Below are 16,578 nucleotides of genomic sequence, written 5' to 3'. Positions count from 1 at the left end.
CTCATTTGTGCATTAGCAACTAAGCGACTGTCTTTCTTTGGAGGTTTCGTTTTGCTGACGTGCTCGCCTCGCTTGTGTATTAGTGGCAGGAGGAAAAGTAAAAGGGATACCGTTTTGCCGATGTGTTCGCCTTGCTTCTGTATTAGCCACTAAGCGAGTGACTCTTTCTTTAGAGGTTTCGTTTTGCTGTCGTGCGGGCCTTGCTTGTGTATCCTCTGAGGCTGAGCCCTTACCCCGACTCCACCTCTCACTTTCAGGCCGGACAGACACACACACTTCCACGCGTAAACGTTTATATATAAGACTAGCTAAAGTAACTGATTGTACCCGAGTATAGGGGTGCCAGAAGAAGCAATATTTTAGTACTTACTTTGATACCAAAATTCCGAAAATGTAGCTGTATCAGCTTTTTTTATAGTATCAGTAGTACCGAGAAAGGTGGTACTGCACTCATATGTGAATGTACATAGACGCACGGTAATACATGATAAATACTCAAGTAAAAGCTACTCTACATATAAAAATTACTCATAATGGTGATGCTGCAGCATGGCCACAGTTATTGTTGAAAAGAAAACCCGTAGATGCTTTGTGTTTGCATAGGAGAATTTCAGCAAACATGTGCAGGAATCCTACTTATTATTAAAACGAAAAAAGCAAAACACACACATGGGTTTGGATTATTGCCACTTTTATCCCATCATGGAATTAGTTCAGAAACATATCTATGCTTGGTTTGAGAGTGATCAAATGAGGTGTAATCTTTTAACTTGTATTATCATGCATTTGTAGAAGGAAATGAAAAAATAACATGATTAATCACTTTTACATTGTGTCCTACACTGTCCCGATAATTGAACAGAGGCTTTACATTCATACTCTTGATTTTAATGAGCACTTTAGTCCATTAGTCCAAGTATCCATCTATTTTCCCACTGGTGTATACAGTTGTTGGTCACACTGGGGGGTGACTTACACACATCCATAGTTAGGCATATAGAACTGTGGGATGTGGGAGGACTAGCAGTGCTAACAACAGTTGCAACAAGTAAACATCGAGGCATTACTTAAACAAAGTGTCTGTTTGAGTAGTCTACACTGTGATGACATTAGTTTCTCCATTTGTTAATACCAAAGTAATATTTATTTAGTGTTTCAGGACTTTCAAGTCAAGGTACATCTCTGTATTAATGCGATACGTATTATTGTGTAATCTATGAAATATGCAGCTAGTAGGACAAACAAAACCATGTACTTCATTGGTAAGTACAAATCTACAAACCCTGAATTTGTGTCATTCATTTAGCTTTTGAAGACAAAGCAATGTTCTTTAGTATAATCCAGTATAATCCATACATCATTTATTTGAATGATGCATGTACGTTATGTTTAAATGGTACATTGAAGAATGTAATGCAAAGTTACACATTTTTGAGTACAGGTAATGACGGCCTAAATAATTTTCTAATTCTGGATTTGTTCACAGGAAAAGCAATAACAAAGTGTATTCAATCATGGAAAAAACATTGAAAACAGCAAAACAAAAGATGTTTAAAAGAAGTTTGGAAACAAAACATTAACATAAAACTGGTAGCACTGCTGCCTCTCAGTTAGGAGGCCCGGGTTTGCTTCCCGGGTCCTCCCTGCGTGGAGTTTGCATGTTCTCCCCGTATCTGCATGGGTTTCCTCCGGATGCTCTGGTTTCCTCCCACGAGTCCAAAGACATGCAGGTTAGGTACATTGGCGATTCTAAATTGTCCCTAGTGTGTGTGCTTGGCATGTGGGTGTGTGTGTGTGTGTGTGTGCCCCTGCCCGGGGTTTGTTTCCTGCCTTGCGCCCTGTGCTGGCTGGGATTGGTTCCACTAGACCCCCGTGACCCTGTAATTAAGATCTAGCGGGTTGAATAATGGAGGGATGGATGTAAAGATTCACAGAGGGAGCTTTGAAGTTGGGACAAAAAAAGAAAATATGAGAACCATGAGTTTCTAATATTTGAAATTTTAATTAATTTGTCGCATCCACTAAATATTACAGGTCAGATCAGGTTGGGGAGCATGCACTGGTACAGTGTATTGGCACACCCATCTCAATTCAAAACAACCCAGGGTCCTGATTGGCATCCAGGCAGACACACAGTCCAGTCCCACCCTCCGGAATTGACCATTTATCTGCTGCAGCCTGGTGTTATATAATGGCGTCCCCTTGGCCTGGTCCAGCCACTTGGATCCTCATTGACAATGAGGATCCTGCGAGCCGGATCACCCTTGGGGAATCGCACAACATGGCCCTAGTACCTCATAATGCAGGTAATGTGCCTCATTTGGGACTCCAAGAGCAACCACTCATTTGACACAAAGTCAAACCAGTGGTACCCAAGGAATCTCCGAAGAGACACAGTACCAAAGGAGTCCAGTCTTCATCTCAGGTCACTGGTTAGCATCCATGTCTCACTACCATATAGCAAAACAGGAAGCACCAGGACTCTAAAGACTTGGACCTTCGTCCTTTTGCAAAGATATCTGGAGTGCCACACACCCCTTTTACGGTGACTTTGTGGAACCCCCCCCCCCCCAACAACCCACCCATGCTATCCCAGTCCGTCTACTGACTTCTAGGGAAGAGTCACCTGACACATAAATGTTTTATCCAGGACATTCGCAAGCCTAGACACTAAAACTCCTCACTCAGTCTCTTGAGAGCCCCAATCAGAGCCTGCATTGACTATGTGAAGATCACAACATTGTTGGCAAAGTCAAGATCAGTGAATCTTTCTTCACCAACAGATATCTGACCGCCACTGGACCATGCAACCCTGCCCAACACGCAGTCCATGCAATCATTGAGCAGAGTAGGAGCAAGAACACACCCCTGACAAACCCCAGAATCAACTGGGAAAAACACAGAGGTTCTGCCTCCACTCTGCACAGCACTCACAGTACCAGTGTACAGGCTGGCTATGATATCCAACAACTTTAGAGGGATCTCGCAAAGTCTCAGGATGTCCCACAGAGCAGCTCGATCAACTGAGTCAAATGCTTTACGAAAATCAACAAAGTGTGCAGAGAAATTCAGCTGATATTCGAATTTGCACTCCATGAAAACCCTCCGTACCAGGATGTTTTCGATGGTAGACTTCTTAAACATAAATCCAGACTGCTCCAGCCACTGGTAAATGAGCAAGTAATCACGGATCCTATTGAGGATGACCCAAGCAATGACCTCACCCGACACCGAGAGCAGTGTTATCCCCCTGTAGTTGCTGCAATCCAGGCAATCACACTTCCCATTCCAGATAGGGATGACAAGTCCCATTTTCCCATCAGTTGGGATGATGCGGCCTCCCAAATGGAATCAAAGATTGCTTGAAATGCAAGGAGGACAGCCTTGCCACCAGCCTGGAGAAGTTCACTCCAGATACCATAGATCCCTGCAGCCTTCCCTACCCTCAGCTGGTTCACCACCTGTGCAATCTCAGTGATACTGGGTGGTTCACAGCTAATTGGAGGATTAGTGTCAAGAATCGTGGACCCAGACATACAGTATCTAACATCCTACCCAGAGGATCAGCTTTAAACAACTGCTCAAAGTAGCCAGCCCAGCATGTCACAACTGCAGTGTCATCTGTAAAGACCGTTCCATCTCTTGCCCTGACTGCGACTCTCTGAAGAACAGAGTTGGATGTGCGTAATGCTTCAATTCCTTCAATGATCCAGCTAATTTGATAATACAGTGGATTCAGAAAGTATTCTGACTTTCATACTTTGTTTTGTAATTTTTAACTTTAAGTGGATAAATTTGCAATTTTTGCCCATCATTCTACATTCAGCAACCCATAGTGACAAAACATGTTTTCAGAAAGTTTTTCAAATTTATTAAAACTCAATGATTGCAGAAAATGAAGGTGTCTGAATACTTTCTGTATCCACTGTATATGACATATTTAATTAAATAGTTAATGACACAAAGTGTTTTTTGTATAGCACACACATTCTACTTACACTGTCATTTTCAGTATTCTGAATTTTGTAATAATATTCAGAGCTTAATATGAAAATATTTGAGCTACATTTTTTAAATGCACAACCTTGTCACCCAGCAGACGTTGATCACAGCCCATTGATAACTCTCTGAAGCTATCTTCTTGAGGCAGATTTGTTTTTATGTTACAAATACACCATTTAACATCACAAAACAAGGCAGTTTTCAAATACAGACGGGACTTGCATTATCTTTATCTGCTGTCTATGTTGGATGAACCCTGAAACATCCCATGAGCTGCCGTGCTATCTCAAGTTCTGTGCCTGTGTGTCAGGAATTTGAAATCTCACCTGGCTATAATGTTCAGCTCAAAGGCACATTGCCGCTTGACATCAGATAGGCCCTTTTCAACTACAGAGGCACTTTTGTCTTGCGGCAAGATCCCCTGAAACGTTAGGATGACATCAAAGTTGACAAACACGCCTGCCTGGTGCCTGTGTGAGGAAAAACAAAACCGAAATATGCAACCCCTATGATCTCTATTTAATCAAATCTTTTCATAATACAGATGCGCTGGATAACAAGAATACCAAGTGAAAAAAGGACTATTTTTTTCCAAATTAAGTGAAATTACTTTTGAAGTTTAGCAGTGTAGGTTTTTATAGAGGTAATGAAACTCTTGAATAGTTAGGGCTGTTCTGCTGATCAGGGTAGCACTAAACTAACCCTGACTGCCGGAATCTGATACAGGGTAACAGGTTAAGAGGTGGGAGTGGATGTTGGGGTATTAGCTGGGAAAAATTGAGCTGGAGTATGGAATTGGTTTTCCTCCTGTTTTCTGATATGACTTGAGCAAATTCCCATTTCTGTTTATGCTCTTCAAAAGCTCAAATGTCTGTCTCTAATTGACATTTATAGAAGGCTGAAGTGGGGAATGTCCAGCTGTTCCAGTAACCAGCATATGGAAAAGTCTCAGGATAGAAGTAAATGCAAAATTTAATGGCTGACATAGCGAGGCATGTGTTTTTTGCATGGGAGAATGTTAATTGAATAATGGAGAATGTGGAGAGGAAAGCAATGGTATGGAGGTATAACAATACAAATGAGAGTCCTTCACTAGGTTACTGTATTTAAAGCCTACTTAGCATAAATCACCACCTTGGTTGGCATGTGGGATCAGTGGCTAGTGTTTCTAGGTTGTATATCTGAGGTCCTGAATTAATATCCTGCACCCAGTTATTATTTGTGTTGCTTTTGCATATTTTCTTTGTGCTTCTATGTGTTTTCTCCCACGTTCCCAAAAACACGCAGGTTAAGTCAACTAACAATTGTGATAGACCAGATTTTTGCCTAGAGCTGGTTCCTGCCTTGCGCCCAATGCTGGTTGGATAAATTCTAGAAACATCTGACATTGGCTTATGTAAGTCTGAGAATTTTATGCAAAGTGACTAAATAGTACGTTGTGGTGTATTGTGTGCACACATACTATATAATAATATAAGAAAGTTTCTGTCCACCTGACTTCTCCTTTTGTATTTCTGCCTGGTAGATTTAAGATGCTCAGTATAATCCTTTTCATTTTATTGAATTGTAGGTCAGCATTCACACTTTCATCTTTTATCTTCATCAGTAGTCTTTTCAATTCTTATGATAGGGTCAGTACAAAAGAGACAAATTATAACTGACTTCACCTGTAAATGAAGGCAGACTGTAAAGAAGTATGGATTATTCAAGATTGTATCTTCCTGCCATCAAAGATCTTCAGAGAGGGGATTATAATCACAGAACTACATATTTCCAACCAATTTTGATGGAGCCCATGGTGCTCAAGAGAGAAAAATATTATCTGATCACATTGCAGTGTAGCTCACAAGTTGTAAAAAATTCAAAACACTATACAGTGCCATGTAAAAGTGGGGGCACCCCTCTGAGGTTGCATGATAATTTGCTGTCTTCATAAGAGAAGATCACAGCAATACAGTATGCCATTTTTTAAACTAAAGAAATGTAGAAGGAGGGATATTTTTCAAACCAAAATTCTCAGTGTAGCATTATTGAGTTGTATGAAATGAAATAAAATGTAGAAAAATTGGATATGCAAAAGTTTGGGCACCCTTTTAATTGCATTAATTTGAAGACCTGCAGTCATTTAATGCTGACAGGCTGCAACACAAAATTTATTTGATTAGATCATTAGACCTTAAACTAAAAGGACAGATGCAACCAACCATACAAAGGGTTATTTGGTTCTCTCTTAGAGAGTGGCAACATGGGAACCTACAAAGAACTCTCTACTGACCTGAGATAATTTGTCATTATTAATTGGGAGAAGGGTACAAGAAATTTTCACAATGGTTTGGACTGTCTGTCTCCACAGTCAGAAATGTAGTTTGGAAATGGAAGTCCACAGGAACAGTCCTTGTGAATGAACGATGTGGTAGGCCAAGAAAAATATGTGAAAGGCACAGCTGAAGGTTGGTTAGAATGGTCACAGACAAATCACAGACCACCTCCAGAGAGCTACAAGAACATATGTCTTCTGCTGGTGTCATTGTACACCATTCCACAGTCCAGCACACTTTGCACCAAGAACAGCTCGGTGGAAAGGTGATGCACAAAAAGCCTTTTCTGGAGAACTTACCACAAGAAGAGTCACATGAGGTACGCAAAAGTGCATCTGGACAAGTCAGAAACATTTTGGAAAAAAATACTGTGGAGAGATGAGACAAAGGTAGAGTTATTTGGTAAAAACCAGAGGCGCTATGCATGGCGAATAAAACACACAGCATTCCAGGAGAAGAACTTGCTGCCTACTGTAAAATTTGGTGGAGGATCCATCATGTTATGAGGCTGTGTGGCTAGCACAGGTACTGGAAACCGTGTTAATGTTGAGGGCCGGGGTTACACTAGGGTTGGATGTTTCAGCACGACAGTGATCCAAAACATGGTTCAAAATCTACCAAGGAATTCATGCAGAGTCAAAAGTTCAATGTTCTAGAATGGCCACCCTAGTCCCCAGACCTGAACATCATTGAAAATGCATGGATTGATTTGAAGCAGGCTGTCCATGCTCAGAAGCCATCAAGTTTGACTGACCTGGAGGCATTTTGTATGGAAGAATGTTCCAAAATACCGCCAGCCAGAATTCAGGGACTTGTCAGTGGCTATAGGTGGCATCTACAGGCTGTTATTTTAGCAAAAGCAGGCTCTGCTAAATATTTATGTGATTATTCCTTAGGAGCGCCCAGATTTATTAAGGTCACAGAACTGTGCGCACTGTTGATTTGTGATTTCTGTTCTTTCTATAGAGGCTTTCATACTTCATTCCACAAGTGATTTATGGACCTGGGCCACCAGTTGCACAAGGTTGGCAGTGGCATGGAGCCTTCCCGTGTAACTGGAACTTATGGGGGGAGGAATGTGGTGTAGCAGGTCCACAGCTCAAGTCAACAGGGCCACTTTTTAAATAAATAATCGCCGTACTCGTGGTTTAGAGAGGGGGCGTGGTAGTGTGGCCGAAGCGGTTCCCGAGTGATTCGTGATGAGGACGGTCCTTGCTTAAATGCACAGGTGAGTAGTTCTTTGCATCCGTAATTGATGCTGGGAGCTGCTTATTGCCACACCTGATCCACCTCTCCGTGATAAATAATATAAGTGCGAGGTGGCTAGGGGAGGAAAAAAGGAACGTGAAGGGAGGTTAAGGGTGAAGGAAGACGGCAGGAAGCAGGACGGAGAAAGCCGGTGAGAGTGAGCGAGCGAGTGCAGGCTCGGACTGATTGCAGGCAGCTGGGAGAGGCGAGCCCGAGTTGGGTGTTTGGAGCGGCACCCAAGGGCCGACGGTAGTGGTCGCTCCTGCTGAGTGCTTGTTTAGAGCAGTAGTGACCGGGAGAAGGTTGGCTCGCCACAGTGAAGGTAGCAGGAGTCGAGGACTTGGGAAGTGGAAGCCCCAGTGTGAGCGTCCTGGTCGCTGGGGTGCCCCAGTCTCAGTCTGGGTGAGCAGAACCGGAGCCAGGGATCAGAAAGGCCACCAGACCAGTACATTGAAGAAGGTCAGCTGCATGTAGAGTGACTCCCCTGGTGCATAGCCTGGATGGGAGAAGCAGGGGAGTCACCAGTAAAAGAAGGCACCGGGTTTTGATTTTAAAAGACTGCTTCCAGCCATTGTTTTAACCTCAGTTTTTAAAGGATTTTTTTTTCTATTGTATTTTAACCTCCACAATTTCACCAGTTTTTATGGATTATTTATTTAAGGAACTTTGATACACTGCACTTTAGTTGGACACTTTTTAATAAAAGAACTTTGCACTGTTTGCACCATCTCCTTGCTTCATTGTTGTGCCTCACTGTCCAGCTCATCGGTGACATTACCGATGGTGTCGGATTCAAGAGCTCCCAGAAGCAAGATGGGAGCATGGAGCAGAACCCGCATCGTCACAACAAATGTGTAAATAAAGGGCAAGGGTTTAAATCCATTTCTAAACCTTTAACTGTTCCCTAAAGCACAGTGGCCTCAATAATTGTGAAATGGAAGATATTTAGAACCAGTAGGGTAAACTGAATTACTGGGCAAGAACGGCCTTGGTCAAGGAGGTGGCTAAGAACCCAATAATCCCTCTAACAGAGCTTCAGAAGTCTTCTGCTGAGATGGGAGAACTTGTCAGAAGCACAACCATCTCAGTAGTACTCCATCAATCAGGTATTTTTGGTAGTGTTGGTAAGTGGAAGCTACTCTTGAGTAAAAGGCATGTGACAAGTTAAAGGACACTGAGAGCATGAGCATAAAGATTCTCTGGTCTGATGAGACAAAACAGAACTCTTTGGGCAGAACTGCAAGAATTATGTCTGGCAAAGACCAGGCACTGCTCACCAACTGCCTAATACCATCCCTAGAGTGAAGCATGGTGGTGGCAGCATCATGCTATGGGGGTGCTTCTCAGCAGCAGGGAAAGGAAGAGTGGTCAGAACTGAGAGAAGGATGAATACAGCCAAGTACAGAGGAGCCTTTGAAGAAAACCTGCTCCAGAGTGCATGGTTTTAGAGGGGGTTGATGGTTCACCTTTCAGCATGACAGTGACCCGAAGAACACAGCAAAGACAGCACATGGGTGGCTACGGGACAAATCTCTCACTGTTTTTGAGTGGCACAACTAAAGCCCAGACTTTGGGCGTATAAAACATCTGTGGAGAGACCTAAAGATGGCAAGTTCCAGATGTTTCCCATCTAAGCTAGCAGAGTTTACAAGGATTTGCTAGGAAGAATGGGGTAAATTGGCCAACTCCAGGTGTGCAGAGCTTTCAAAGACTTACCTAGAAGAACTGAAGCTGGAATTTCTGCCAAAGGGGCTTCTACACAGTACTGAAATAAGAGTCTAAATACTCTGATGAATGAGGGATGTCAGTTTTTGATTTTTACTAAATTTACAAACATTTCTGAAAAAAATGTCTTTACTTTGCCATTATGGGCAAATGTGGAGAATTTAAACTTAAATCTACAACACAATAAAGTGTGCAGAAAGTGAAGGGGTCGGAATACTTTCTGTATCCACTACACTTAGTTGTATGACTTATGCTGAGGCTGGGTGGGTTGACTGCTTTCTCTGCTCTGTGTTTTTAGTACTTGCACTTAGGCAATGAAGTCTGTTTTCTTAATGCCTATTCCATATTTTGCTCCACTGATATAATAGACGTTTAGAAAAGTTATTAGTATGGCTAAAAAGGCCTCTCAATTTAAGGGAAAAAAGTCCTTTTTTTCTCTCTAATGCAATGCATGGAGCAGCTAGTGAGTGTTTATTATGACAGAATCGTCAATACTCTGAGTGGATTTAAACATCCATTTGTGCTGAATGAATACTTAGGATTTGCATCAGTGCTTATGGGTAGCCATTTAATTATTGTACAGGGTGTGGGAGTGTCAGGTGAACACAAGTGATTGTGTAAGTCTGTTTTTGGTTTCCAATGTTGAGTCACTTTTGTGAGATTTTTTTTTTTTTTTTGATATTAAAAGGTGTAATGTTGTCAGATGTTCACTGATGTATGGATTATTTGAAGCACTGTGTTTCTGATTGTTTAAAGTAGTCTGACCTATTTCATATTAGCAAAATAAATTAATAACCGCTTTCCTGTAATGGATGTGCAAGTAAATGCGTAAAGAGAGTTCATGTGTCACCACCATCAGAATAGCTCAAAGGCTTACTGGACAATCAGAAACTGACAATCAATCCAATAATGCATTTTCCAATGCTGTGGTAGGAAACTAATATTCTATTTTTATTTGTTGTGTTTAATAGATAAGGTGCATTAACTATTTAAATATTTTTTTTTTCCTAATGATAGTGTATTGGAATAAGAACAAAAAGTTAGGGCAGCACGGTGGCGCAGTGGAGGCGCTGCTGCCTTGCAGTAAGGAGACCTGGGTTTGCTTCCCGGGTACTCCCAGCATGGAGTTTGCATGTTCTCCCCGTGTCCGCATGGGTTTCCTCCGGGTGCTCCGGTTTCCTCCCACAGTCCAAAGACATGCAGGTTAGGTGCATTGGCGATCCTAAATTGTCCCTAGTGTGTGCTTGGTGTGTGTGTGTGTGTGTGTGTGCCCTGCAGTGGGCTGGCGCCCTGCCTGGGATTTATTCCTGCCTTGCGCCCTGTGTTGGCTGGGATTGGTTCCAGCAGACCCCCCGTGACCCTGTTTATGGATATAGCGGGTTGGATAATGACTGACAAAAAGTTAAGAGACCATTGTGGCCTTCCTAGAGCTGCCTTTTGATATCGTGGGTCTGCAGCAAGCACCAGTATTGTATAGAATTTCAAACTCCTGTGATTGTGCCTGATTTCACGCTAATAATGTAAGGAGACATGTTAATGGAGACATTGAATTTTTAAATCTCTTTGGTGTGTTCCTTTTGATTGCTACCCATTAATTTTCCAAACCCCCTTATTCCAGGTCGTATGTTAGTCAACCAGTGTCTATTTAGGTGTTTCAAAAGTTTTATTCTAGTAATTAAGTTATCTATTCTTAAAATTCTGCAAAAAATTATTGATTAGAAAATCAAATTCAAGTAGAAGTGTATTGTCACATATACAGAAATTATTATTTGTATCTCTCAGATGCCATAATCAACAAGTATTACTTGTAAAGTGTGCCAATCACCTTGAAACCTTTGGACGTGAAAATTAGAGTGCAGAAGGAGTCAAAGGTATTGATTATTAATTTAAAATTTTGGCAACCATGCAAACGTGTTTTAAAGCAGGCTGAAATCCACAAGTCAGGTGAATTTTGATGAGTTGAAGTCTTATGGTTGTAACTGTAAAATGTTTCCCCTTTACAGTACATATGGGTGATGTTGTGGATATTCTCATTTGACTTGAGCAATAGTTTAAAGTTGCATGTTTTCTTATTTTTCAGGACAACTGGAAGCCATACAAAGACTCTCTGAGTATATGCGCGTGTTGGTTGCATCCCTGTGGAGGATACCTCCCTAAGGTAGGAAAAGTGGTCTACTTAATTTATAGTTAATAAATTGTAGTTCTCCAAGGTTCTTTGTACAGTAATTCTTAAGGGTGGCTGTACAAAACCAAAAAAAAGACAAATTAGGAAATGTACACATGGCAAAACATTCAGGTACTTTTGGAGATTAAGTTAACTGACTGGAAAGCTGGCCATTTTAAAATTGTTTACTTGCTTTATTAAAGAGTCAGTTATCACATTTTTTTAAAATATTTTTGTAGCAATGAGTCATATTTGAAAATAACAGCAAAAATAGAATGCAATTGCATGTGCTAGTAGACTACATTAAATACAAGCTTTTTAAAGTACATTCCAATGTCATATGGTTAAAAAAGTAGCTCAAATAGGCTTGAGGTGGCACAATAGATCTCATAGACAGCAGATTCCAATTCAAATGATGCAAAAATGGTATTTATTGATGTCCTGTTCTTAATTGTTGCATGTGATCTATGAGTAATTGTAGTTTGAATTTATTAAACATAATACAGGGTGGCCTGCCTCCACTGAGACGACTCCTGTCTCATCTGCCAACAGATCGGCAGCTGCGGTTGTGTTACCTGCCTTATTTCCTTGCTATCTGACCCCTGGAAACCACTTTTGTGCTGGCAGTGTACTGAAGCAAGATAGTGCAACTTGCCATACTTCCCACATACCTATGGCTACTATTTCAGAGAATTTCCCTGATGAAAGGATTATTAGCAAGGTTTTATTGCCACCACGATTGCCTGACTTAACAACGTGCAACTATTTCTTGTGGGATCATTTAAAGGGCAGCATGTATGAGACAAATCCATGGACTGTAATTAAACTGAAGTTGAACATTGAAAATACAGAGAATCAATCCCATGACATTGCGAAGAGTGTACATGAACATGCTGAAACGTGCACAGAGATGTATTGACGCACAAAGAGATCACTTTCAGCATTTTCTGTAAATGCGAGTACCAAATTTGATCATTTTTCTCTTCACTACATAATGCAGTCGTGTTGGTAGAGGAGGGCCACGTTTTCATGGACCACCCTGTAATTTTTAAAGAGGTTCCTGATGGACCGTTAAAATCTTTGTTGAAGTCTCAAGATAAAATTTTAATTTTATGGTTAACTCACCTCAAACAACAGGAGAAATTTAGCTGGTGTATAAGTGGTTTATCCCGACAATCCACTAACTTGTTTTGCATGGGGACTATTTTGGATAAAACAAAATAAATTAATAAATAGGCAAAGAAAAGCCAAGCAAAATGACACCTTTTATTGGCTAACTAAAAAGATTACAATATGCAAGCTTTCGAGGCAACTCAGGGCCCTTCTTCAGGCAAGATGAAGAAGGGGCCTGAGTTGCCTCGAAAGCTTGCATATTGTAATCTTTTTAGTTAGCCAATAAAAGGTGTCATTTTGCTTGGCTTTTCTCTACATTCATAATGGCTAACACGGTACAACACCCTAGTACTATAAATAGGCAAAGAAATGAATGTTGTGTGAAATGTGACAATTTACTATGCACTAAAATGCTAAGATCTGTGTGTCTAGTCCCTCAGACCAATCTGACTGGTCAGTTTGGCTTTGGTGTAATTGGTCAGTTTTGGCTTTGGTGATGTGAAGAAATAGGAAGTGTGCATGTGAAACACATGAGGAAGAGTAAATTTGCATGCTGAGGGAGTCACCTTCAAAGACAGAAAGTATAAAACCGGACAGGAGGCGAGAAAGGAGCCTTCGAAAACAATGACAGTGTCTAAGAAGCAAGCTTTACGGGGACACACTCGAGAGAGGTTCACACTGACATGAATACTGAGGAAAGGTGCTGAAAGTACAAGTAGTGAAAGAGATAGCAAATAAATGATTCTATTACCTGTCTTTGACAGGTTCTGTGGCTAATAAATAAATGATACATAATGATATGTGAGCATAAATAATTAGATATGTCATGAAATGTGTTTCTATTGCTTATTTTTTTACTGTTTATTTATTTCATTTGTTTGTTTCAGTGACATCACATATCAATATTAAATATACAATCAAATGAAAACCATCATTTTGACACATCAAAGTTGAGAAGGTGGGATCTAATGAGTACTGTGTCTTGATGGGAAACATACTTACATTTGTGATTGGCATGGATTAGTGCAAGAAAAAAAATCCTAGAATAACTGTGGAGAACAATTACTTTAAATTTAAGAAGCTACAATTCCATCACCAGAGGTTTGCTGTACATGTGTCCCTTGATGACTGAAGATTTACATTCACGCTATCATCTTTAACACAGTCAAAATGACAGCTTTGACTTGATTGTGTATTTCATGTTGCATGCGGAGTCACTAAAATAAATAAATAGGAAAAAAAATCAACATTTCTTTCTATAGCTGTTTTCATACAAAGAATGTAGCTCAAAGTGCCTTTTAAGGTGTCAAAGAAATTTAAAATAAAAAACAAAGCAAATAATAAAATTAATAAATGAGATACTGACAATAATAGATAAGAATTAATCAATACCCACTTACATAACACAGATCTGTAACTAAAAAACAAAGCAGAGTCATTTCATATACTGTAGATTTGTTTTCAAATCTGTAATGATAAGTTTCATGCTATGGTCAGTTGGTTGGGAAGGATAGGAAAAACAAATCTGCATGGGTTTGTAAGGCAAAAATAGTGCTTGAAACTGCACACCTGTTGAACTAGGACATCCTGACTTCATTTGTGCCAACGCATTTATAAATATAGATGAGATGATACCATTTTATATTTTGTTCTCTTATAACAATTTACATGCAAGAACTTGTATTTCTATGAACCAGAAATTCCTCAAGACTTTTAATGATTAACTATTTTGGGACCTTTGATCTGTCCTTGAAGGCAGAGGTGTGCTACTAGAATGCACCATTTATCTGTGTGCTGATTGGTGTAATTGAAATGTTTCCTAGTTATTGTATGTAAATGAACTGCCTAAGCGAAAACCCTTAGTGATCCCGTATGTGTCAGGAGTATCAGAACAGCTGAGGCGCATTTTCTCGAAACACCGGGTCTCAGTGGCTTTCAAACCCCAAAACACGCTACGCCAAAGATTGGTCCATCCCAAGGATCGGGTCCCATGGCACAAACAGAGTAACATAGTTTACGCAGTTAAGTGCCAGGAGGAGTGCCGTGAATTGTACATCGGGGAAACCAAGCAGCCACTGGCTAAGCGCATGTCACAACACAGAAGAGCTTCCTCATCAGGCCAGGACTCCGCAGTCTATTTACATCTACAGGATAGTGGTCACTCCTTTAAAGATGAAGAGGTGCACATCCTGGACAGGGAGGAGCGCTGGTTTGAGAGAGGAATCAAGGAGGCCATTTACGTGAAAAGGAACGACCATCTCTGAACAGAGGAGGGGGCCTAAGGGTACATCTGTCGCCATCTTACAATACTGTGATTGCAGCCATTCCTCAACCCTCTATGAATGGTTCACACGTCTACTAATCAGTGGACAATTTGCATATCACTGATCAACTGGCCCTTTGTCAATGGTGCTAGTCTCTGTGATTAAGCAAAGGTACTGTTTATAAGGTTGGGGAAACCTGCAGTCAATTGAGACTGAGGAAGAGACTTGGATAAGTCTCGAAATATTTCTCCCACTTAAAAACTTTGTCCAGATGAACAGAATCAAATTTCTAGGATTTCCTTACCTGGATTATTGAGCATGCATCGAGACATATGTAAATGAACCTAACTGATAAAGGAAGCTATTCTGGTAGATTTCTTCAGTCTGCCAAATTGGTTGGGCCAAGAGAACATGGAGGCCCAACCAATTACTGTAGTTATAGGACATCCATTTTGAATATTCCTCTGTATCAATGACGCACAGCTCTTCTTCGTTTACTGAGAATTTTCCCTGACAGGTTCCAAGTCCAAAACACCATCCAGTCCTCACTTGGCGTTCTACTTAACATAAATGTCCATTGTTGTTTTTTAAGCTTCATCCTAGAAAATTTAATGCCATTGATTTCATCAAAATTTGGAGTAGTCGTTTTTATTCCAACATCACATGTGGCTGCACAGTACTTTGATCAGGTAGTGGTGTTCAAAATTAAAAAATAATTAAATAAGTGCATAAATAAATAAACAATAAAAGCTGATGTTATAAAACATTTTATTATTTATGCTCACATATGTGTTGTTTTTATTTATTTATGGTCATAATTCATGCATTTATTTATTTTTTAAAATTTTCTCCAAATTATTCCTTCATAGTTTTAGGGATCTGTTTTTTTGTCAGTAGTAGCTAATGGACGAGTGAAAGACAAAAACACACAAAATATACAAGTTGAAATAAACTCTTTCAAATTAAATTTGAAATGGCAAACTAATCAGTAATCGAAGGCACACAGAATGTCTCAATGTTTTAAGATAGATGAGTTTGCAAGTTTGGCATTTCTGTTTGATGGGAGATATTGACATTTCAAAACTTTGTGAAAGCATTTATTTGAGAAAAAAATGGAATTATCCTGACAAATGTCTTTGAAGAATTAGTGTACCAGATTTCAACAAAATCAGTTCATTGGAAGTTGAGTTGTTTCATGCATACAGACAGACAAATGACATCCGCAATAGGTGCTTTTCACAATGTATGTGAAAGCACCTAAAAAAAGGAATGCCGTCTGCTCGAAAAACATGCTTCTCCTTTTCACTAACTGCGTTTGTATTGTAAATCACAACAAGAAAAATTCACAGATTATAAGTTTAATTTTAACCGGTCCTATATCTTGAGGTCAGATGTTGCCCTTAATTGCTGTTCTCGTCTTATTTAATATCTTCCCTGGAGCTCTCCAGCACAAGTGGCCACAAGCTTTTCTTAGAGCCAGTTTATTAGTTTGAGGTCAGTCTATTTTAATTGGACTAGCGATGCACTGATTCTTATAATCAATCTTTGCTGATAATCAATCGTCACATCAGCTTATTGCTATGCCAGTATTAATATTTATTTTATTTTTCCTGCATTTTGTTTAAACTCCAGTAATGAGATGGTATCTGTATAAAAATATTACATAAATGAATTGAACTGCAGCCAGTTCATCCCAAATTTTTGGCTAATGACCAAATAGGTAAACTTTTTTGAATAACAACTG

General features: G+C 40.1%; 1 protein-coding gene across 1 annotated transcript in view; it reads left to right on the top strand.

Annotated features, from left to right (window-relative positions):
• The window catches only part of arhgap32b (Rho GTPase activating protein 32b), a 599,869-nt gene that overhangs the window by 159,012 nt on the left and 424,279 nt on the right, over window positions 1–16,578 (top strand). Inside the window, exon 2 of the mRNA XM_051932371.1 lies at window positions 11,374–11,451. The gene's annotated coding sequence lies outside the window, so the exon portion shown is untranslated. The remainder of the gene's footprint in view (window positions 1–11,373; window positions 11,452–16,578) is intronic.

This window comes from Erpetoichthys calabaricus, chromosome 9 (genome assembly GCF_900747795.2).
Source record: "Erpetoichthys calabaricus chromosome 9, fErpCal1.3, whole genome shotgun sequence".
Classification (NCBI taxonomy): domain Eukaryota; kingdom Metazoa; phylum Chordata; class Cladistia; order Polypteriformes; family Polypteridae; genus Erpetoichthys; species Erpetoichthys calabaricus.
The sequence above is the reverse complement of the archived record's forward strand: the minus strand, read 5'-3'. Positions and strand labels throughout refer to the sequence as shown.